The sequence below is a fragment of the Ambystoma mexicanum genome, chromosome 7p (genome assembly GCF_040938575.1).
Source record: "Ambystoma mexicanum isolate Mex_15411 chromosome 7p, UKY_AmexF1_1, whole genome shotgun sequence".
Classification (NCBI taxonomy): Eukaryota; Metazoa; Chordata; class Amphibia; order Caudata; family Ambystomatidae; genus Ambystoma; species Ambystoma mexicanum.
This window is the reverse complement of record NC_090939.1, coordinates 275,500,096-275,524,078: the sequence shown is the minus strand read 5'-3', so window position 1 is coordinate 275,524,078 and position 23,983 is coordinate 275,500,096. Positions and strand designations below refer to the sequence as shown.

At 50.9% G+C, this 23,983-nt stretch overlaps 1 protein-coding gene and 1 non-coding gene across 2 annotated transcripts in view; one reads left to right on the top strand and one right to left on the bottom strand.

Annotated features, from left to right (window-relative positions):
- Nucleotides 1-16,764: 16,764 nt before the first annotated feature.
- On the bottom strand, nt 16,765-16,915 carry LOC138526681 (5.8S ribosomal RNA). Its single transcript, XR_011283710.1, has one exon. It is a non-coding gene; the product is annotated as a 5.8S ribosomal RNA (ribosomal RNA).
- A 4,661-nt stretch (nt 16,916-21,576) lies between these two features.
- SYNJ1 (synaptojanin 1) overlaps nt 21,577-23,983 on the top strand; it is a 1,805,713-nt gene continuing 1,803,306 nt past the window's right edge. Inside the window, exon 1 of the mRNA XM_069636346.1 lies at nt 21,577-21,959. The gene's annotated coding sequence lies outside the window, so the exon portion shown is untranslated. The remainder of the gene's footprint in view (nt 21,960-23,983) is intronic.

Sequence of the window (23,983 nt, the reverse complement as noted above, 5' to 3'; positions counted from 1 at the left end):
TGCACCCACACGAGGTACTGTTTTCATCCAGACACTTGTTGGAATGTGGTACGGTAGGAAATGGACATGTGAAGGTAGGACATGTGTTGTTGGTTGTATGTTTCAGTAGTTTCCAGGTGGGAAATGTCTGAAAATAGTTTTTTCCCCTAGATTTCAGACTTTGCCGGGCATTTGGGTAATATATTCTAGGGCGATTCGTGCAAGTCAGACCTCTGTGGGTTCCCACGGGAGTCTGCTCTCCCGAAACACTTGGGTTACCAGTGGTTTAGCCTTTTCCCTTTCTGCCCAGGTAGGTGCACACACACGTGAGTTACAGTTTTTGTCGGAACACCTGTGGGAACACGGGAAGGTACAGGTGTTGTTGGCAGTGTGTTTTGGTGGATTGGAGGTGGGCAATGTCTGAAAATTGCATTTTTGCCCTCAATTATGGACTTTGCTAGGGCTTGTGGGTAATACATTCTGGGGCGATTTGCACAAGTCAGACCTCTGTGGATTCCCACAAGTGCCTTCCTTTTGGAAATGCATGGGGTTCCCTGTTTTCCTTGGTGGCTGCGACACCCCAGGCCCAAATCTGTAGGTTGTCCACAAGAGCAAACTCCTGCAAAATCTGCTCTGCCAAAACACTTGGGGTTACCAGTGATTTAGCCTTTTCCATTTCCGCCCAGGTATGGCCACCCCCACATGTGAGGTACCGTTTTCATTGGGACACCTGTGGGAAGGTAGGATATTTGTTTTCTATTGGTTTTCATACATTTGCTACTGCACTTGGGTACACAACCCTTTCATTTCCCAAATGTGACCTACATTTAGTTGCTGATTTAGGCACTGTACGCTTTTGTAACCTGCACAAGTCACCTACGCATCAAAGGTTCTGCCGGTGCTCTTTAAAAAATGGTATGCTTGCCAATCCTCATTTGTTTTCCTTACTTACACATGCTAAGGATGTCTGTTTAGGCCCTTAGCATAATAATCCTGTGTACCATGGCTCCGTTTTTGTTTTGTGGTATTGCTTGTTTTGTGAAACCATACAAAAAATGTGTGATTGCCTAACTGGAAGAGTCAGGGTAATGTAGCGTGGTATTGCTTTTCTCAATATTCACAGAAGCCATTACCTTACAGGTCCAACCATGTCCAGCACTTACCGTTTTTATCTGTCATTTTTCCAATTTTTCCCCAAACTATGGGAATTTTACCTACATAGTTGTTGCCTGACCTGCGCAAATCACCCTTTCCTAAACTTGGAATTGTGTCTACTTTTCAGAAATGTATGCCTTTCTGTCTTCCCATTCAGCTTTCCTACCCTCCTCTTCCATTCCGTCCACGCACAGACTATTGGGGAAAATAGGGTAAAATCGCCTGCCTCTCACAAAATTGATTGTAACCTTATAAAAATGTTTTTTTTTTGGTTTCCACTCAACCTGTTCTTGAAAGCCTGGAGAATGGTGAATTCAGCACAGCAAACCATTTGTTCTTAGCTCTTACAAGGAAAAAAACACTGGCTTCTTTGTGCATCATTTTATTGTCATTTTCTGAAAAAACACAAAATGTGCTCCCTTTTTAGTTATCCCCTCACCCCCTTACAGCAAACTAGGATTCCTTGGTGGCGTTATGACCACCTACATGTGGGGAAAAGAGGGGACCAAATTTGGCCGAGATATCACATGTAACAAAGAAGTTACAAGGGACTGAATGGTGACATACCAAAACCATCAAAAAAAGGGCTTGGCTGAGGGGGGTGGGAGGGACCATTGGCAGTTAAGGGGTTAAAAACGAACAACACATTAGCTTAAAGAAATAGACAATTAGGTAATGAAAGTGTTTTTATTATGACATTATGACAAGTGCTTACACTGTAAAGCAACAAATAGTACATATACATGTGTAGACTGGATACATACTATACATTACACAGTATATTTGCCAATTGCCCTTTTAAAACCAAAGATCTAATTGGTGTAGCCATATGGAGTGAACCTCCTTTACCCGGGGGATGGGGGGCCTGGTGAGAGGGTTGGATGAAAAAAAAGCTGTATAGCGAAACATTTGTGGAAAAACAGTTCTCATAACTGCACATGAAAAGCTGCAAGAATTTGATAACAGAAAAAGTAAACTTTATTATTGCAAATGTTCACAATCTTTTGTCACCATATTTCCTGTGCCGGCTCAACAGATATCACAACTTCACACTTTCAGCAGGGGCACGCCGATACACAGTGCCGGAGGTTTGTGACACAATTATTGATCTATACATTATTTGCTTTGCACTGTACTGTAGTGTGAACAAGTACAGGTAAACTATAGACAACTGAAGATCCCGAAAGAACATTTCCAAGTTAAGTCACTCGAAATATGGATTTATATGACAGTGAGTTAAAATAACATGAAAAGCAACTCACAGTGCCTAAAATTAAAAATGTGATTAGAGTGGAAGGAACTCAGAAACACTTGACACTTTTCAGAAGTGCACAAGGCACTTCTTGAATCCGTTATACTCTTTGCACTTTCGTCTGGTATTTCCAATATTTACGATGTGCCTTGGTGAAGTAATATGGTTCTGCGTTGACTTTATGATGCATTTTGCACTCCGCACCTATATATGGATCTATAATGGATTTGTATGTACAAGGCAGTTTTGTCAGTATTTAACATCAGGCATTCGCCAAGCAGGAATCTACAGACATAATTTGGCCTGTAGATATTCTGCCCCAGTTCCATAAAAGACATGATGAACTAGACATTAGGCCTTGATCTGAATGACCCATTGGCCATGGGTAGCCAATGAAGATGGTGCACAACTGGAGTAATGAGAGCACAACTAGCTGTGGAAGAGGCTACTCTGGCTGTAGAGTTCTGCAGGAGCTGAAGGTGCCATAAGATGTAGACAAGTTGTGCCAGAAATAGGGCGTTGCAGTGATCCATGGAGGACATAACAGGTGAGGACACCATAGGGGCACGTACTCCACATGTCAAGGCAGTGGCCACAGAGTGAAAAGGGGGGAGGGAAATCGACTGTTCGGCAGAGAGAAACAAAGAAAACCAGGAAAGAACGGCACCAGAAAGGCCGGCCCGGACGAGCAAGATAGTCAATGGTATCAAAGGCGGCAGATAAGTCAAGTAACAATAAAGCACCAAAGCCGCCCGAGTCATGCAGCCAAACCGCATCGTCAACGTTGGAGACCAGCACCCACTTTGGGCCACGTCCTGGAAGACTGGGAAGAAAGATTACTTAAGAAAGGGCAGAAGAAGGCTTCAAAAAGCTTCATAAGAAATTGAAGAAGCAATATGGGACGAAAATTTGCTGGGAGAAGAGGGTGAAGAGGGTCTAAAGACATCGACCCGAACCTGCCGGTGCAGGAAAGGTCAGGGAGTGCCGCCTGTCCCGCCTGCCATGGCGAGACAGCCCAGCTGTCACGACTCGCTCCCTTCGCTCCCGTTCCCACCACTTGGGGGCATGATTTGGGGTTTATTCCCTACTGGACCTTTCCTCCGAACCTTATGCTACAGTGCTGTGATGAATTGGGAGCGCTAAATCCCTATTTTCCAAGCTACTTCCCTTCCGGATCCATTCCAGGTTTTTGGCAGCCAGCATGCTTCTTTAACCAAATGACTATGCTTCCCAGAATGCCTGGCCCACTGCTCCACCTCCACCCTTGCAGGACAAGGTTGGGTGGAGGATAGGTAACAGCTGTGGCTGCAGGTGCAGCAATCAGCACACCTGAGGCGTGTGCTCGTTAAGCAGCTTTAAAAGCCTCAGTCTTCAGTCCAGCGCTGGTCATCGTTTGCAGTGTTCCTGATGTGACTAGTCCCTTGTTCCTAGTTCCTGTTTTCTTGTTCCTCCGCCCTGAATCTCTGATTCATGCGCTAATTGATTTCTGCTCCCTTGATTCCCTTTTTGTCTTCCTCTGTTTGCAGGCAGCATTTCTCAGTGCTTTCCCCTTTTAGATGCAGCCCAGTTTGTCTGTGTTCTATATTTCTTTGACTCTGTCCTTTGCTGCTGTAAACCTGTATGCCTTAGCCTTCCTCTTAGATTAGCTTCCTGTCTTTTCCTTGGAGGGGTAGGGAGAAGTTTGCATTGGTTATTTCGTTTTTCCCTGCTCCTGATCCTTACTTCTATTAGGATCCATTCCATGTTTTCCATAGCACTTCTGCATTTATTTCCCATTTGATTATTAGGTGTGGTGTGCGGTTGTAGCTAGCTCCTGTGTGAATGCTTATGTTTTCCTCACTAATTTGTAATCACTATTCCAACTTAGGTATTTAGTTTTCCTCCCATTGCTGTTCTAGCCTTTCGGGGTCCCAGTTTCATCAACAGGATTCGTGGGCTAGCTGACATTCAAGAGGTTTATCTCGTCCTTGTGAGTACAGTTCTTTAGTTCCCTTATTCAATACCATCAAGAGTGTTAGTTCACAGATCCTGTCATTGCTTGCCCTCCACGTGGGTTTAGCGCTGTCAGTACCTGTAACAGCAATTGGGGGTAAGGCGCTTGCCGACTTTCCTCGCGGTCAGGTGCTTACCCCACATCCCTTTTCATGTATTGGTTTTGATGTCACACTCTATGTGCACTCCTGGGTTCTAGCTTACATGAGTCGTTGTTCCCGTGTGCACATTTCCCTTGCCATATTCGCTGCCTTTGTATTCGCCTGACTAATCCTGACACCAGCGCCCCGTCTAGCTTCCCCCACTTGGCAGTTGGCAGAGACCATCAGGGTTTTTTTAAAACACAATGAAAACAAATCCAGGTGCTCAGCTCGGGAGCCTGCCCACCGCCACGGGCAGGGCTTCCCACGGCGACGGAGGAAGGCCACTACTCCACTGGCCCACTCGGTCCGTTCCCACTCATCCTTCCCGACCCCCTCTGCCACTCCCCTTTCAGGGGCCGGACAGAGAGGTGGGACAGAAACAGCATGGGCAGGGGGGGGGAGGGCATTCAGTGGGACAGCTAGAGTCTTCAAACCCTGTCCGCCTGGGCAGGCGTCCCTCGAGAACAGCCAGGCTTCCCTCGGCTCCTACCACTCGGGACTTCCCTGCCGACCGGGGTGTGCGCCCAGCAACGCCCACCCGCTGGTGGGTCGGGGTGGAAGAGCGCGCCCCCACCCAGTGGCTAAGGGGTCAGCTCGGTGAGGATGGGGGCCGCTCGGGGCTCCCTCTCTCCGGTGGGGGGACATCCCCAGCAGGTTAACCCAACCCTGCCGGGCGGCCCCATCTGTCTGCTGGGTCGAAGACCCCCCTCCGGCGGAAGGGAATCCCGCTCACTGGCGCCTGGTCCCCCATGTGCCGCGGCCACAGACCGCTCCACGGGCCGGACCATAACACGAGGGGCGCCCCAGGCTCCGGGTGTGCGCATCTGGGACGCAACTGAGGTCGGGCCCACGGATCTCCCTCCCGCTGCTCCACCGTTAATGATCCTTCCTACGGAAATCTTGTTACAACTTTTACTTCCTCTAGATAGTCAAGTGTGATCGTCTTCTCGGCGCTCCGCCAGTGCTGTTGCCGACCCCAGCGGGCCCGATCCAAGGACCTCACTAAACGCGACAGGCGGTGTGTACAAAGGGCATGGACTCAACGCAGGCTTATGACCCGCACTTACTGGGAATTCCTCGCTCATGGGAAATAATTACAATCCCTATCACGAACGGGGTTCAGTGGGTTACCCGCACCTGTTGAAGAGTAGACACACGTTGATCTGTTCAGTGTAGCACACGTGCAGCCCAAGACATCTAAGGGCATCACAGACCTGTTATTGCTCGATCTCGTGTGGCTGAACGCCACTTGTCCCTCTAAGAAGTTGAACGCCGACCTCTGGGGGTCGCGTAATTAGTTAGCATGGAGGAGTCTCGTTCGTTATCAGAATTTAAAAAAAGCAAATCACTCCACCATCTAAGAATGGCCATGCACCACCACCCTCAGAATCGAGAAAGAGCCATCAATCGGTCAATCCTTTCCGTGTCCGGGCCGGGTTTTCCATGTGAAGTCAAATTAAGCCGCAGGCTCCACTCCTGGTGGTGCCATTCCGTCAATTCCTTTAAGTTTCAGCTTTGCAACCATACTCCACCCCAGAACCCAAAGACTTTGGTTTCCCGGAAGCTGCTCAGCGGGTCATGGGAATAACGCCAATGGATCGCTAGTCAGCATCTTTTATGGTCAGAACTACGACGGTATCATTTTGTTCCCGATTAATGAAAACGTTCTTGGCAAATGCTTTTGCTTTGGTTCGTCTTGCGCCGGTCCAAAGATTTCACCTCTAGCGGCACAACACAAATGCCCCTGGCTGTCCCTCATAATCCAGTTCTGAAAACTACCAAAATAGAACCAGAGTCCTATTCCATTATTCCTTGCTGAAGTATTCAGGCGACTGTCCTGCTAAAGTAAACGCGTCGGACCCCCAGGCCACTTACTCAAGCGCATCAAGGGGCACAGAGAGGCAGGGGCAGGCAGTAGCTTGCCTCGCAGCGGACCGCCAGCTCAATCCCAAGATCTAACTACAAGCTTTTTAACTGCAGCAACTTTAATATACGCCATTTGAGCTGGAACTACTGCGGCTGCTGGCACCAGACTTGCCCTCCAATGGATCCTCATTAAAGGATTTAAAGTGTACTCATTCCAATTACAGGGCCTCGAAAGAGTCCTGTGTTGTTATTACCTCCCTGAGTCGGGAGTGGGTAATTTGCGCGCCTGCTGCCTTCCTTGGATGTGGTAGCCGTTTCTCAGGCTCCCTCTCTGGAATCGAACCCCGATTCCCCGTGGTCACCATTGTAGGCACAGAAAAGTACCATCGAAAGCTGATAGGCAGGGACGTGCGATCGGCTCAAGGTTATCTAGAGTCACCAAAGCAGCTGGGCGAGCCCAGCTTGGTCTTGGTCTGATAAATTCACACATCCCGGGAGGTCAGCACTCGTCGGCATGTATTAGCTCTAGAATTACCAGTTATCCAAGTAACAGATGGAGTGATCAAAGTAACCATAACTGATTTAATGAGCCATTTGCAGTTTCACTGTACCGGCCGTGTGTACTTACACATGCATGGCTTAATCTCTGAGGCAAGCATATGCTACTGGCAGGATCAACCAGGTAGCCGCACCTGCTGGAGAGTGGCAACGGTGGGAGCTACGTGCCCACCTCCGAGCCGACCTTTGCAACCTCTGGGGCCGTCTGTGGGACCAGAGTGTCAAAGAGTCTCCCACGACGCATACGGGTTGGGTGGACAGTTCGGTCAAGTGGGTGCCTGGTCCGCCACGGGGTGGGTGGGAGCAAGAGGCCAGGCCCAGGAACAACTTGAAGAGGCAGTGTGGCGACAGAGGGGGTCAGCACCCCGCAGAACGCAGCCTTGAAACACTTGTGTATAGGCGCGTTACAAATACCATATCATATCATATCATATCATAACGTGCGTTCCGAACTGCTAGAGAAATGTGCTCGGTGGAGGAGGGGCCACGTCATGGCTTGCAGGGGACCGCACTCGGGCTAGCACCACCTGACCCTGTCCAGTCTGATTTGACCACTGGGGAGCTGCCGAACTGCTCTGCCTTTGCTATGCTCGGAGGGGAGAGCGTGCCCACACGAGGGGGGCTTCCCTGATGGGGCATACCCTTGACATGGTCTCAAGGCAGGTGATAGCAAATTGCTTGAAACAACAGCCGAGGTTGGCCAAGCAGTCCAATCCTTGACAGACCAAGTGTGCCAAATCGATCCCATGGAGTGCTCGGAAGAGCACCCCCAGCAGGCCAGCCTCTGCTGGGGTGGCGCACAGGCCCCCCGGCCGGCCCGGGGAGGTGCAGTGGTTTCGCCACAGAGCCCAGGTTGGGCAGCGAGAAACGACAGGAGCACAGACAGGTCCCTCTCACCCAGTCTATAGTGATCCAGAGGAAGGTGACTAAGCTTTCTTGTAATCTGTGTACCCAGAGTGACAGAGGAGGACCTCTCAGCAAATGCGTCCAGGCTCTTTATAGACCCAACTGGAGAAAAATTTAAAATTGACGCCCATCGGGGCTTCCAGAGCAGCCTGGCCATCTGGTCCTTGCAGTCATCCCTATGGCCAATGACCATCTGGCCGGGCTCGGAGAGCGGCCATCTAGTAGGGCAATGCATTGCAATGGGCCTGGACGGGAAGGGCCCCACCGTCTGACAAAGGACCGAGGACTGGCAGGTTCCCAAGGGCATGGGCCAGCACCAATGGTCATCCTCGAGGTCTGGCCAGGCCACCTTAGAACCCCCACCTCCACGTAAGAGGTTTCTCCTCCGCCTTGGAGTTTATCCCTCTGTGGAGGCACAGTCAACCCACACGTGAGAGGCAGCTGGGGGGGAGGCAGAACCCCCCAGCTGGCCTGGAGCTTTAGCAGGGCCCCTTTAAAGCTGCTTCCTCCAGGGAGCGATGGGGACCCCACTGGGGACTGCCGCCGGGATTGGGGACGGTTAACCCACTCGTGAGACAGGCACCCAAGGCCAGGGGCCAGCCCCTCCAGCCGCCCTGGGGCTTTACCGTGGCCCCTTTAGAGCTTTTCCCTGTGGGGAGCGATGGGGACCCCACCAGGGCTCCCCGCGGCCACCACTGGGCTCCGGTACTCTAACCCAGGCATGAGACAGGCCCCCCCAAGGCCGGGGGCAGCAGCCCCGGCCATCCTGGAGCTCTGGCCGGTCCCCACATAAGAGCTTCTCCCACCACTTTAGAGCCTTTCCATCCCGGACTAACCCACACACACTGTGGAACCCGGGGCCGGCCACTGCGAGCACATTTACCCCGACATGGAGGAAAGGGACCCGCTCAGGGCGCCGCTTGACACGTACCCAGTCTTGGACTTCACCGCACACGGGTGGCACTGGACCGAGAGCAACCCACAAACGCCATGGAACCAAGGCTGGTAAAAGCACCATGGCCGCCCTGGAGGCCGCAGGGTGGCATTTCCACGCTGACTATCAAGTACCCCTGACCGGAGACAAATGCAGGAGCCATCCGCAACTCAGACCATCTGGTCTGCCGGCCACAACTTGGGCCATCTGGACCTACTCCCCGAGCCAGTTGGCCCGGCGGCCATGCCTGCCCCGTCCCCACCGTCCAGGGGCACAGGCTTAAGGCACCACCCCCTACAGACCCCCCCCCCCCCCCCCGACGCCCTGGGGTGGCTTGCAGCCTCTCTTCCCCCACCCTGCCCAGGGGCATAAGGCACCACCTTGAAGGCCCGGGCCGAGGCCATCTGGTCCACCAGGCTAACCAGGAAAGGTGAGAAGAGCGTTCCCAGCCCGCACACCCCTGCGGGTGTGCACCTAGAGTGGGTGGGAGTTGCCTGTGCTCCCCGCGGCGCAGCGGGAGGAAGGAAGGAAGGAAGGATGGAGACTCTTGGCAGCACCGCCGCTGCCTTGCGACAAAAGCTTGGCTCAGAAGATGACTTTCAATATATTGCAAGGTAGCTGCTCTGTACTTACAAAACCATGACCCAGAATCAAGTCGTCTATGAATGATTTAGCACCAGGTTCCCCACGAACATGCGGTGCACTACGGGCAAGAGAGGTGGCCCCCTTCTGTCCACACTCAAGTCGCAAGGCGAGCGGCTCTAGGCACCAGCCAGAGGCTGGCTATCCTAGGCCAACCGAGGCTCCACATAGCTGCGGTATCGTTGCGGTTTAGGGGGGATTCTGAAATAGCGGAGTTCAGTCATAATCCCACATACTGTAGCTTTACCCCATTGGCTCCTCAGCCAAGCACATACAACAAATGTCTGAACGTGCGGTTCCGCTCGTACTGAGCAGGATAACTATTGCGACAACAAATCATCAGTAGGGTAAAACTAACCTGTCTCACGACCGTCTAAAACCAGCTCACGTTCCCCATTAGTGGGTGAACAAGCCAACGGTTGGTGAATTCTGCTTCCCCAATGACAGGAAGATCCGACATTGAAGGATCAAAAAGCGACATCGCTATGAATGCTTGGCCACCACAAGCGAGTTATCCCTGTGGTACATTTTCTGACACCTCCTGCTTGAAACCCAAAAAGTCAGAAGGATCGTGAGGCCCCGCTTTCACGGTCTGTATTCATACTGAAAATCAAGATCAAGCAGGCTTTTGCCCTTCTGCTCTGCGAGAGGTTTCTGTCCTCCCTGAGCTTGCCTTAGGACACCTGCGTTATCGTTTGATAGGTGTACTGCCCCAGTCAAACGCCCCACCTGCCGCTGACCCCGGAACGGGTCGCACCCGGTAGGTGCTGGGCACTTGGCTGACAGAAGCGAGAGCCCCACGGGGCTCGCCCCCCTGCCTCACCGGGTAAGTGAAAAAAACAATGGGTAGTGGCATTTCACCGGCGGCCCGACGTGGTCGGGGCGCACTGAGGGCAGTCCACCACAGTCATATCGGGAGCCCTGTCTCCCATTGCCGTCCCCGCCGACCCCCAAGAGGGCCCAAGACGGTTGCCGGAGAAGGGCACGGCAGCAGTCAATCCCCCTCGTACACAGCAAAACTGCTGTCAGGGGGCTGTAGCACTCTCTGCCAGATCAGAGAGCCCCATAGTGTCACAGGTTTCCCCCCTTCTCACCTGTCTGTGTTCTTTCTTCGATGGAGTCCTATATAACCCCGTGCGAATGTCCTCAGCTTCCAGCGTGCGTTCAACGTTCCGGGTCCTGGATCGTTCAGAATGTCCGGGAAGTCCTGGAAAACAGCAAAGCGTACACTCGGCAGTGAGTACGCGGGGATCCGGGATGACAGAGAGGGCAAGGGAAAGGAGGAAAGTGGAGATATCAAATGGGACCAGGAAACAAGAAGTTAACGAAAGCGAACTTCGGCAGCACACATCTAGCCACAGTAAACGGTAGCGTTGAGACACGCAGAGCCGCAGGGGCGTGGCTGCTTTATAGAATGTGATGCGGAAACTGGTACACAGCGTTCCGCGTTCGGTGGCCATGTTGGAAGTACTGCTGAGTGCAAGCCTCTATGGGTCAGGGACCAGGAAGTCCAGAAGGGACGAGTCCGATGGTTCATGACAGCATGCCTCCTCCGAAGGCCTGTTCCTCCGGATTTGCCAGAGTGTATAACGTGGTACCTTTTGAGTAATCTGGGGGCATTGAGGTTTGAGAATGGTTCCCAGGTGCGTTCACTGGGAGGGTACCCCTTCCATTCAACCAGATATGCAGCTGACCACGTCTGTACCTGGAGTCACATATTCTGGACACTTCATATTTCAGCTGGTCATTGACAATCACAGGGGTAGACCTTGGAACGGTCCTGGAGGACTGGACGTATGGTTTCAGTAGAGATGTGTGAAACACTGGGTGGACCCTCTTCCAGGAGTCTGGTAGTTTGAGTCGGAAGGCCACTGGGTTAATCATTTCCTTTATGGAGAAGGGACCATAGTACCGGGGGGCCAACTTATTTGGTCATAAATGTCAAGGCAGTAGTTTCGAGGATAGCCAGACCTCATCACCTACTGTATAGAAAGGCCCTTGTCTTCTTTTGGAGTCCGCATAGAGCTTAGTAGTAGCTCGGGCCTTTTCGAGGTGTTCTTTGGCTTGCTTGCGCACGTTCATGAGGTTTTCAATCCAGGAGTCGAGTGTAGGATGTGGAAGCAAGGATGGGAGAACTGAAGGATGGAACCCATGGCTACAGAAAAAAGGGCTGGTTTTGACAGCCGAGTGATCCGAATTGTTATAGACGAATTCAGCCACAGGTGTCAAGAGTGACCAATCGTCCTGGACCTTGGTGGTGAAACAACGAAGATATTGTTCCAGGGTTTGGTTCACACGTTCAGTAGCTCCATTGGTCTGTGGATGATAACCTGGAAGAGAGGGCACGTTGGATTCTTAGTATACGGCATAGGTGTTTCCAGAATTGAAATATGTATTGGGGTCCCCTGTCTGATATGATTTTGGAAGGGAGTGCATGAAGTCGGAATGTGTGTTCCAGGAAGATTCCAGCGAGTTCTGAGGAAGATGGCAGTTTATATAAGGGCGTAAAATGAGTCATGTGGGTGAATAAATCAATGGTAATCATGATAGTTTGTATCCCCTGGAAGGTGGCAACTCTTCAATAATGTCCGTAGCAATGAATTCACAAGGCCTTGTTGTTAGTGTTGGTTGGAGTAGGAGACCCACGGTCTCTTGTTGTCATGCTTGATTGCAGATTGCACAGGCTTGGATATACCGTTGGACATCGACTTTCATTTTAGGCCAGCAAAACTGTCTTTGTATCAAACGGAGAGTGTTGAAGATGCTACGATGTCCTGAATGGAGGGTATTGTGGAAGAGGTTCATGATCCTTTGTCGCAGTCTTTGTGTGGGAATAACCAGGCCATTAGCCTTAAACAAATACCCATCCTTTGTTCTAAGATTCCATCGATTCTTTCCAGTAAATTCCTTCCAGATCTCGGAGGACTGGGTTTGAATTCGAATGTCTTCCAAGAGGCTGATTGCTTGGGCTACAAAAATTGTGAGAGGAAACATCTTGGGAAAGGACCGATCTTCAAGAGTTTCATAGTCGGGACGTCGGGACAAGGCATCAGCAATTATGTTGCGAGTTCCAGGAACATGTTGTATTTGGAACTGATACTGTGCGAAGAAGGCCCAGCGGGCTGGACGACTATTCCTACATTCCAGGGATTGTAGAACTTAAAGATTCCGATGGTCCGTACGGACCTGAACAGGACGTTTTGCTCCCAAGAGTAGATGACGCCACTCGGTAAAGGCTTGACGGATGGCTAACAGTTCCTCTTCCAGGACAGAATAATGAGTCTTGCTGGGAGTTAGGGTTCGCGAGAGATAAGCGATGGGGTGTTCTAATTTGTCCCCAAGTTCCTGCTTGAGAACTGCTCTGCTCCTATGGTGTAGTTAGAGGCATCCGTCTCCACTATGAAAGGTCGATCAATGTCTGGTTGAGCCAAGATGGGGGCTTGTGTAAACTCTGATTTCAATCGTTGGAAGGCTTTATCTTGGGCTGCTGACCAAAGAAAGGGAGTATCCTTCTTCAACAGTGTAATGATCGTTGAACTATCTCTGAGAAGGAAGGTATGAATTTCCGGTAAAAGTTGGCAAGCCCCAGGAAGGATTGAATCTGTTTCACGGTGGTTGGGACTGGCCAAGATAGTATGGCTTTTACCTTTGAGTGGTCCATTCCGATTCCTTCAGGACTTAGGACAAATCCTAGATAATGAACAGTAGAGACATGGTAAAGGCATTTCTCTGGTTTAGCCAGGAGTTTATGTTCATGTAACCGTTGTAGGACTGCCTTAACATGCTCTTCATGCTTGAGATGGTCCTTGGGAGTATATTAGAATATCATCCAGGTAAACTATGATGAAGAGGAACAGCATATCGGAGAAGACCCGATCCATGAAACGTTGGAAGACCGCCGGGGCATTGGCGAGTCCGAAGGGCATAACCAGGTATTCAAAATGTCCAAAAGGTGTTCTAAAGGTGGTTTTCCATTCGTCACCCTCCTTTATACGGATTAGATGATAGGCACCTCTGAGATCCAATTTCGTGAAGACTATGGCTCCTCTCACTGCTTCCAAGATAGCCGAGATTAAGGGTAACAGATAACGGTCTTTGAGGGTACATTGGTTTAACCCACGATAATCAAGACAAGGCCTAAGCTCCTTGGTATCTTTTTTGGAAACAAAAAACAATGAAGCTCCCGCTGGAAATTTGGAAGGTCGCATGGCGTCATTTTCTAGGTTGGTATCCAAGTATTCTCGTAGGGCCTTTTTCTCTGGCTCGGATAGAATGAACATTCCAAAAGGGATTACTGCCGAAGGCTCAGTATCAATAGCAGAGTTCAGGTCTGTGAGGGGGTAGAGACTGAACGATAGCAGTTGAAAACACATCAGTGTAATCCTGATAGGCCAGAGGAACCTGGATAATATTTGACACTGTGAATGGGCCTTGCTGTTTTGTCAGTGCATCTTCTGGGGATGTTGGCGAGGAATCCAGGGATAGACAATGAGACAATGTTCGGAACCAAGAAACAAGGATCCTGCTGCCCAGTTGATGTATGGGTTGTGCTTCTGCAACCATGGAATACCCAGCACCATTGGAAAATGGGCAGACTTTATGATGTCAAATCTGATAATCTCTTGATGATGGTTTATGGAGAGCTGGATCTCTTTGGTTTGTAGGGTGATGGCTCCTGAAGAGAGGGGTCTTCCATCGATAGGTTCTACAGGCTACATGATGCCCCAAGTTTCATATGGAATGTGGTGGGTAGTGACCCAATCTTGATCTATTAATATCCCCATGGCCCCACAATCCACCACACCAATGCCAGAATGGGCTAGGTTTCTTTCTTGGATGGCGATAGGAAGGCCTGTAAGATCACTAGATTGCTTTGTCCAGGAGAGTTCAAGGATGGAATAGATGTGGAGCAAACATCTCGCTCCCGAAACTGTGCTCCATCTAGAATCGGGAGCTGGCGTTTCCCGAACGCCGTGGGGGAGCCAAGGCATTCTCTCACAAGATGTTTATCTGAGGCACAATACATACACAGCCCAGTGTGAATCCGTCGCATTCTTTCTTGCGGGGATATGGGTCCACGGAAGGCCCCCAGTTGCATAGGTTCTGGGTCTGTAGTGGGGGCAGGAATGGGCTCAGCTTTAGAGGAAGGTTCTATGGAGACTTTTTGGCAAGTCATTTAAGTCTTCTTTTCCGCCTTCCTTTCCTGGATACAGAAGTCTATTTCTAAGGAGAGATCCATAAGGGCCTGGAAGGAACCTGGGTGGGCTACCCTAGCTAGCTCATCTTTAATTTCCTCATTCAATCCTCTTCGAAAAAGGGTAAGGCAGGCCTCCGGGGACCAATCTGCGTCCTTGGCCAGTTGCTTAAAGCGTGTCACATAGGTCAACATATCCTGAGAACCTTGTTGGAAATCCAATAGTCGTTTCTGGGCACTGTAGACCCGTTCTGGGTAGTCAAACATGGCCTTTAAAGCTTGTACGAACCCATCATAGTCATCCAGGAGGGCATCTCCAGAATTAACCAAGGGCGTAGCCCAAGTTAGCGTATTCCCGGAAAGAAGCGAAATCATAAAGCCCACCTTTGCTCTGGGGGTAGAGAAGTAATAGGGCTTAAAGGTAAAGTGGACTAAACACGAATCAAGGAATCCGCGAAGGTTTCTTGATGAGCCATCATATTTATCCAATACTCCGCCCATCAATACACTTTCCTTGGTCGCGGAATCACGTGATAGGACTAACTGTTTTAATGCGGCATTCTCTGCCTTGAGATTCTGAACTTCTGTTAACTCCTGCATGCCGCGCATGAGGTCTTGGACTGCCGCCTCCATGTCCGTATCAATCTGTCCGTCACAGGTTTCCCCCCTTCTCACATGTCTGTGTTCTTTCTTCGATGGAGTCTTCCTGCGCACAGTACGGTCTTATATAACCCTGTGCGAATGTCCTCGGCTTCCAGCGTGCGTTCAGCGTTCCGGGTCCTGGATCGTTCAGAATGTCCGGGAAGTCCTGGAAAACAGCAAAGCGTACACTCGGCAGTGAGTATGCATAGATCCGGGATGAAAGAGAGGACAAGGGAAAGAAGGAAAGTGGAGGTATCAAATGGGACCAGAAAACAAGAAGTTAACGAGAGCGAACTTCGGCAGCACACGTCTAGCCACAGTAAACGGTAGTGTTGAGACGCGCAGAGCCGCGGCTGCTTTATAGAACACGATGCGTAGGACGCGGAACCTGGTACACAGCGTTCCGCATTCGGTGACCATGTTGGAAGTACTGCTGAGTGTAAGCCTCTATGGGTCATGGACCAGGAAGACCAGAAGGGACAAGTCCAATGGTCCATGACACATAGGGCCTTCCAAGCCAGTCACGGTGGACTGCCACAGAAGAAATGCGCCCTGCAGGGGCCGGGTGTCCCCAGGCCTTATTCCTGTGAGGTCATCCATAGTTCCAGGCGACCAACCTGCCTGCTGTGTTGAATCCTGCGGGTGGATTGCCAGGACCCCACCAGGTTTACCCTCTCGACGGTTTCACACCCTCTTGAACTCTCTCTTCAAAGTTCTTTTCAGCTTTCCTTTACGGTACTTGTTAGCCATCGGTCTTGCGCCCGTATTTAGCCTTAGATGGAGTTTACCACACGCTTTGGGCTGCATTCCCAAGCAACCTGACTCCAAGAAGACCTGATCCCGGCGTGCCAGAGGCCGCTACTGGCCTAACACCGTCCGCAGGGTGAGACTCGATCAGAAGGACTTGAGCCCCCTGATCGATACCTGGGAGTCCATCTTCTGTACGCACATTTTCTACACCTGCCGCTGAACGGGGATTTTGCGCTGGGCTCATCACTGGCCGTTACAAAGGGAATCCTAGTTAGTTTCTTTTCCTCCACTTAGCAATATGCTTAAATTCCGCGGGTCGCCATGTCTGATCTGAGGCCGCAGTCGGGGGAGCACAAAGCTCGGGGTACTGGCCTCAGGCCGATACGGGTGGTTGCCACAGCCCTGTGCCTCTGGCGCAGCCGAGTGTGCGCTGTCCCGATCTGCAGCCAAAGTCCTCAAGGTCGCGGGGCCCGCACTCCATGGCCATCCTGCGCCGGCAGCCGTGGGACACCACAGACAGCCACACACAGTACGGCCAGGTGCCCTGGGGTAGGGTGTAGGTGTGCCAGGCTTTTTTAAGGCCTGCTGATGCCACCATATCCGGGGCGCGCCGGCCACACGAAACCCGCATGAGGCGGGGAAACTGGGGAGGCCGGGACGCACTGGCAATGAGCCGGCACGCCACGTCCGGGGATCCTGCAACGGTGCCGATTGGAGTGTGACCTTAGGGGGACAAAGGGAATGGGGTCCCTGTGACAACCCCAGCCACACCCCTGGGAGGAACCCGGGGATGCATGGTGCGTTCGAAGTGGTGATCAATGTGTCCTGCAATTCACACTAATTTTCGCAGCTAGCTGCATTCTTCATCGACGCGTGAGCCGAGTGATCCACCGCCAAGAGTCACAGGCAACTTTTTTACTGTTCTAGACGTCAGTCTGACCCTGTTGGTGCAGGAGAGGCCGGGGGAGGCAGCGCCGCCTGTGGCGAGACAGCCCAGCGCCCTGTCTAGCTCGGCCGAGACCATTGTGGTTTAAAAAAATATATATACCCAGACGCTCAGCCTGGGAAGCCTGCAGCAACACAGCGCTTCCCAGGGGTATGGAGGCAGGCTGCTCTGCCACCGGCCCGATCCACTCATCCTTCCCCAACCCCCTCCCCTTTGAGCGAGGGGGCCGGGTGGGACTGCTAGAGTCTTCAAACGGGGCCGAGCTCCAGGTACCTGGGCAAGAGGGAAGGTCACCTGCTGCGCCAGCGGACCTGGCCATCACTCACCCACAGATGTACCCGCCCGGCGAGTAAGCCTGCTGCGCCATGGCTCACGCCTGCCCCGTCTGCCTGGGGAGGCACCCCTTGAGAGCAGGCAGGTTTCCCTCTGCTCCCAGCTGCCCCTACTCGGGGCGTCCCTGCTGACTGGGATGCGCCCACCAATGCCCACCAGCTGGTGGGTCAGAGAGAGGAGTGCACGCCCCCGGCCAGAGCAGCGGCCGGCTCGGTGAGGGGACTGCACGGGACTCCCTTTCTGGTGCTTGGCTGGGGACCTCCCCAGCAGGTTAACCCAACCCTGCCAGGCGTCCCCGTCCATCTGCTGGGTCGCTGACCCCCCTCCGGTGAAAACAAATCCCTGCTTCCACGCGCCCCAGACCGCTCTGCAAGAGGTGCCCCGGGGTGTGCGTGTCTGGGATGCAACCATGATCGGGCCCGTGGCTCTCCCTTCGGCTGCTCCGGTGTTAATGATCCTTCATGCCCACACTCACAAGCAGATACCCCAGCCATGTCCCAATTGATATGATATGGCATTTATAACGCGCCTATACACAAGTGTTTCACACTCAAATGCCCTATTTCTCCTTCCAAACACGTTCCAGATTCCAATGCCACCTCCCTCCAGACGCACAGAAAGACAACATCCATCCCTCCATACCTACAGCAAGGTGCTCCAGCCCTCAGAGCCACACCCATGTGCCACCATCCATTGCAGACCCAACCAAGATCCCACCATCCACACAGCAAGATGCCCCATTCCGCCCTCCAGACACACACCTAGATGAACATCCCTCCCCCAGACCAATGTCCCCCATCCCTCCCATCAAACCCACACTAATGTGCCCCATCCCCTCCCTCCATACCCACACCAATATACCACATCCCACGCTCCAGACCAACAGATGCCCCATACTGGTTTCAGACCGACACCAATGTGCCCCCATCCATTGCAGACCCAACCAAAATGCCACCATCCCTCCCTCAAGACCCATGCCAATATGCCGTCATCTCTCCAGACCCACACCAATGTGTCCCATTGCTCCCCCAGACCAATATGCCTGTCCCATCAAACCCACACCAATGTGCCCCCATGCCCTCACTCCAGACCCACACCGATGTCCCCATCCAACCCAAACCAGGTAGCCCCATCCCTCCATGTAGACCCACACCAATGTACCCAGTCCCTGCCCAGACACACACCAATGTGCCTCCATCCACTCCCTCCAGACACAGACCAATATGCCCTCATCCCTACCCAGATCAACACCAATGTGCCCCATCCCTCCCCCAGACCAATGTGCATGTCTGTAACGCTTACCTGGACTCCTCAGGAGTGCAATACCTTCCCAGTCTGTGGATCTGATACCTTGGAGCATTAGCATTTAGGATTCGTTTTTCTTTTTGAACAAACAAATGAAAACAATAGAAATGCTTAATAGCTATTAACTGAGAAAATACTACATAAGATGTGTATTCCCTTAAATCACTCTCTTCTAACTCTATGGCTGAATTCCCTTCTCACCTGTGTTTATTTATTGTGGAGCTATCCATCCTGCTTTTCTACAGGGCGCGTTGAGATGGAGAAACAATGGTAACAGGTTGCTGATGAACGCTATAGCTTCTTGCCTTGAAATGTCAATTCTTTGGAGAATTAGTTTTTTGGGTAAATTAACAGATGAATATTCTGTAATCCTTAAGGGCTAGCATTGATTCCTACGTTGGAGAGATCGCTCTAATTATTTTTGTCTTCTTCCTCTTCTTTGCAGGTTCTAGGAATTTGGGAAAGAATTAGGGCTGCAGAGTTACTCAGGATGAGAAAACGGCTTTAAAAAACGTACGTTTGCCAATACGGAGTAACTGCAGCTGTCAAGGTGAAGCGCGGTAACAACGTAAACATTTATTGAACGTCTTCTCTGTTAAACTGTTTAGTTCCATTTTTTTTTTACTTAAATACCTCCTGTTGTCTGCAGGATTTCGGAAAGCAGAGGAAGAAACCTTCGGAAGATGCAGTGACTGCGGAAGAAACTTGCGGCTGCGAGCGAATAACTGCTGACTGAAGATGCTGCGACAGTGAGCGGATAAAAGTTCTTACTTAAGAAAACTGCGTCAGAGATAACCTCTGTCAGGTAAGTCTATTCTAAGAACTATGGTACTCTGTAACAATTTGCAAAACTAACGTCTCTAATATCTCCTTTCTTTGACAGGTTCTGTGAGGAGAAATGCCAGTAGTAATACCCGCTGTCAGCAGAGCAGATACGAAGCGCGCATTCCAGCAGAGGTGGTGCTTAAGTAGCTCCCTCTGCAAATATGATTAGAACAGTGCTACTACGTGTAAATGGGTTTTGCGGCCGCCATATTAAGTGTATGAAAGTACTGTTGAGCATCATGGGAGTCTATGGAAGTGGGTGCTGTGAATGGTGTAAATACCATTTGTGCCAGGCTAACACCCACCTTTGACCTGCTGATTGATTTAATGTTCTTTGCCTAGCCTGAATGAGGACTATGCTCCCTGACTGGGATCATGACACTGTCCCTCCCATCAAACCCACACCAATGTGCCCCAACGCCACCCTCCAGAACCACACTGTTGTCCACATCCAACCCAAACCAGAATGCCCCATCCCTCCTTGCACACCAACACCAATGTGCCCCCATCCATAGCCGACCCCACCAAGATGCCACCATCCCTCCAACCACACAGCAAGATGCCCCCATCCTGCCCTCCATACCCACACCACTATGCCCTCATCCCTCCCCAGACCCACACTAATGTGCACATCCCTCCCCAGACCAATGTGCCTGTCCCTCCCATTAAACCCACACCAATGACCCTACATCCATTCCCTCCAGAGCCACACCAAGATGTCCCCATCCCACCCTCCAGATGCACACAGATGCCCCATCCCACCCCCATAACAGATGTCCAATACCTGTTCCAGAACGACACCAATGTGCCCCCATCCATTGCAGACCCCACCAAGGTCCCAACATCCCTCCATCCACACAGCAAGTTGCCCCATCCGGCCATCCAGACCCACACCTCTAGATGAACTATCTCTCTCCACCCACCCTCCCCCTTGTTAATTTTCCGGCACTACAACAATTGTCGTCAGGCACAGTAATGTTACTGCTTCTTCCGTTTCATTTCCCCCTCTCCTATTGTTTCTTGCACTATCTGAAATGTCGCCTGGTAGATTAATGCACATTCAGGTCCTCAGACCCACACTAATGTGCCCCATCCATGTCCCCAGGCCCACACCAATGTGCCCCAACCCTCGAGACACACACCGTGTCCCTATCCCTACAGACCCACCCCACTGTGTCCCTATCCCTCTCTCCAGACCAACACCACTGTGTCCATATCCATCCCTCCAGACCCACACCAAAGTGCCCCTTTCCAACCATTCAGACTCCACCAAGATTCCCCATCCCTCCCTCTAGACCAATACCATAATGCTTCGTCCTCCCACCACACAGCAAGATGCCCCTTGCAGACCCACACCAAGATGCCCCTTCCAGACCCACACCAAGATGCCCATGTGCCTCTGCCGAACCGCACGCAGATAGCCCAACCGACCCCCTCTAAAACCACCCATCCTAAACACACCCTCATGAAACAAAATTACTCTATTAGCACCCCCCTTTGATCAGTTAAACACCACCATCCACTGTCCCTGTTCCTTTTCGTTAGCCCTCCATACCTTTCACGTTGAACAGCTGAACATGATTTTTAAAGTAAATTAAATGTTCTGCTACCCTGTCTCAATCTGGAGTCTTGAATGAACCTTCACGGTATCCCAAAGAAAATTGTATTCTCAGCCAGCCAAGAGCACACAGATTGCTGCCGCTATTAGCCAGAGTCTTCCCGGTTCCCGCTCAGAAAAATGACGTGGGGGCCAAGACAAGTCGGACGCTCCATCGGGGGGGCTTGCAGAAACATGCCCGGTATCCCGATGAAAATGCCCACCCCAAGAGGCACGCAGACTCCGGTTGCACTTGCATCGGCGGCCAAAGCCTTCCAGCGATTCCTGGTGTTCTTGCAGCCCGGCATCCAGAGCCTTCCCACTTCCTGAATCCCGTTCACTCCGCACTCCCACTCATTGAAACTGCTCAGTCCGGAGCCACTTAATTGCTCCGATAAAATCACAATGATGACGTAGAAAGTCACGTGAAGAAGAGTAGGCGGGCCGTTGCTATGGCCCGTTTCTCGGATGGGAACCAGGCACTACCCTTTGACAGATGCTGAACGTAACGTGCAAGTCACGTGATGAGGAGGAGGAGGCGGATTGTTGGTGGGGTCCGTTTCTCAGCTGGGAACTGACGTGTGTTCAAGTGTCGGCTCCGCCTACTGATCATATGTGATCCCTGCAGCGGAGAGCTGAGCTCTACAAAGCAAATTGCTTCTTCCCCTAAACGAATGCGTGACTTCTACCTACATTTCTGTTTTCAACTGCCCGTGTGGATTTGGAGCTTATAAGCCGCACAGTTGCTGTGAGCCTGGTCCGCACGCTGCTGCAATAGTAGGCTGGGTGGTCCATGAATTAGGCGTCCACAAACCACTGATAAGACTGGAGACAGGGACTGGGCGGGCCCGCACTCGCAGAGTGACGGAAGCTGCAAGCTGAAAAAACGAGAACCACACGCTGGCGAGGCGGAGGCTCAGCAGGTCCGAGGATCAAAAAGGTAAATATGCATCTGCACCAGACGTCCGTTTAGCATCTGATGGTGTATAGCCTCTTTGATACACGCAGTCTTCGGACATGCAGGTACCGGCGGCAGTCAAGCATCTCTGAAGGCCCGGTGTTCACGGCTTTTTCATCTCATAGGCTATTCCGAGGGCGATACAGGCAGAATGAAAACGGCATTGCACCATTATTGGCGATGGCGAGCTGACCGACAGACGTCACGCTTGTGCAGTAATTTGATATGAATAACTTTGTATGTTGATACAATAACTATTGTTCAATGGCTGGGGGTTTCTTCATTCAGGGACTGTAATGTATCAAATGGACTGAATTTGCCTAGAAGCTTAGAGAGGCGACACAAAGGACCGAACACTGCATTACAGTCACACTTTACTTGCCTATTGTGTATTCTGTACTTAAATGCGCAAATACAATTCCAGTCCATATTGCACTATGGGCTGGAAGCGGTGACTTATCTGCGTATAAACATCATGTTTCGGTACTTGCCCAGTAGGTATTCAAACCTTTGAACTGATTGGGATGGCAGAAGATCTGCAGCAGGTGCTCAACCCACGCCTCTATCTTGGCACCATTTATAGAAATTAAAGCTTTGCATTTCGCAATTACTTTAGATGTAAAAGCTCAAAAAAAATACATGGCAAACACGCTAAAATCAGTCTAGCCAATACGTAGCTTGTCAGATACATCATGAGTTTACTACTGTGAACTGCGGCCCACCTGCAGGCCACAAAATTGAATCGTGGCCGCTTTAACTAAGTCTTTTACCGTTTTTTGGAGTTTCACAATCTGAGTATCTTTTGCATTGAATAATATTAACTCGTGTACTGTCAGCGCTGGTCACTGGGCCGGCTCTCGCTTATCCGAGATCCGGCCAGAGTCAGCCACCCCAAACCCCTGCTTTGCGCTTGGGAGAAGAAGAAAAAAAAATCGCACGCGTGCAAACGGAAACTTCCTCTGGTGACCCCATGCAAGAGGTCACAAGAGGAAGTTACAGCCCTCAGCCACAACCCGGTTTATTTATTTATGTATGCAATGTTTGTTGCATACCTGTATCCGACAAAAATTGCATACATACATATACAGGTATGTGACAAACATTACATACATAAATACACCTATTAACATCACACATGATGCATCCACCCAACTCCTTTCAGAGGGCAGATGCATGAGCAGCTCAAGTAAAGGAAAACTTTGCGTATGGGCTGGTGAACAGAAATCACTGTGTTCCATGGGGAAGTGTTTCTTTTTTTTGTTGTTGTTTTTTTAATTTTTATAAAATACAATGCAAATTGTGCATTTTAAAGAATATTTACTCAGCAACACTGGTCAAAACTATTATCCGCACAGTGAAGTTACTCGTCACCTGTGCCATGGAAGTGGTTTGAAGTGGAATTGATATATAGTTTGGAAAAGAAGGAGCATGAAAGAAATAGTGCCGTTTTGAAGTATTATTTTGGACATTTCCTTTGATCGGAGGTCAACTGCCAGCTCTGCCCCCCCTTAACCCTGACTCCTCAGGCACCGCCTCCACCCCGGCCCTTGTGGGATCCCCCACCAATTCTTTTCCATTTCCACAACTATGTACAGTGCAAAAACCATGCGTGTGGTGTATGTATATAAAATATACCCACACGCACAAAATAACAAAGTTGTGGTGGGTTTGAAAAGGCTTGCAAAAAGCCCTTTTACCTGAAATGTGAAAGTTGACTAATCCATTTGAGCCAAGTTGTACATTACACAACGCCTCCTAGTAGCCGTTGCTGGAAGTTCTCCTACAGCGCCAAGCCACATTAGCAAGCCATTGAGTATGCAAATTAGCCAACTGCTAGTTTTGCTCCTAGTCAAAAGATCAAAAATCCCCCATAATGGGCGAGCACCGGCAGCTTGAGAGACTACCTTGAGTGGGCTGATGGGCGAACTTTTGTGACCTCCGCTTGGGGTCTAGGAGAGGGGTCTAGGCCTGTGAGGGCTTACCAGGCTAAACTGACCCAGTCATTT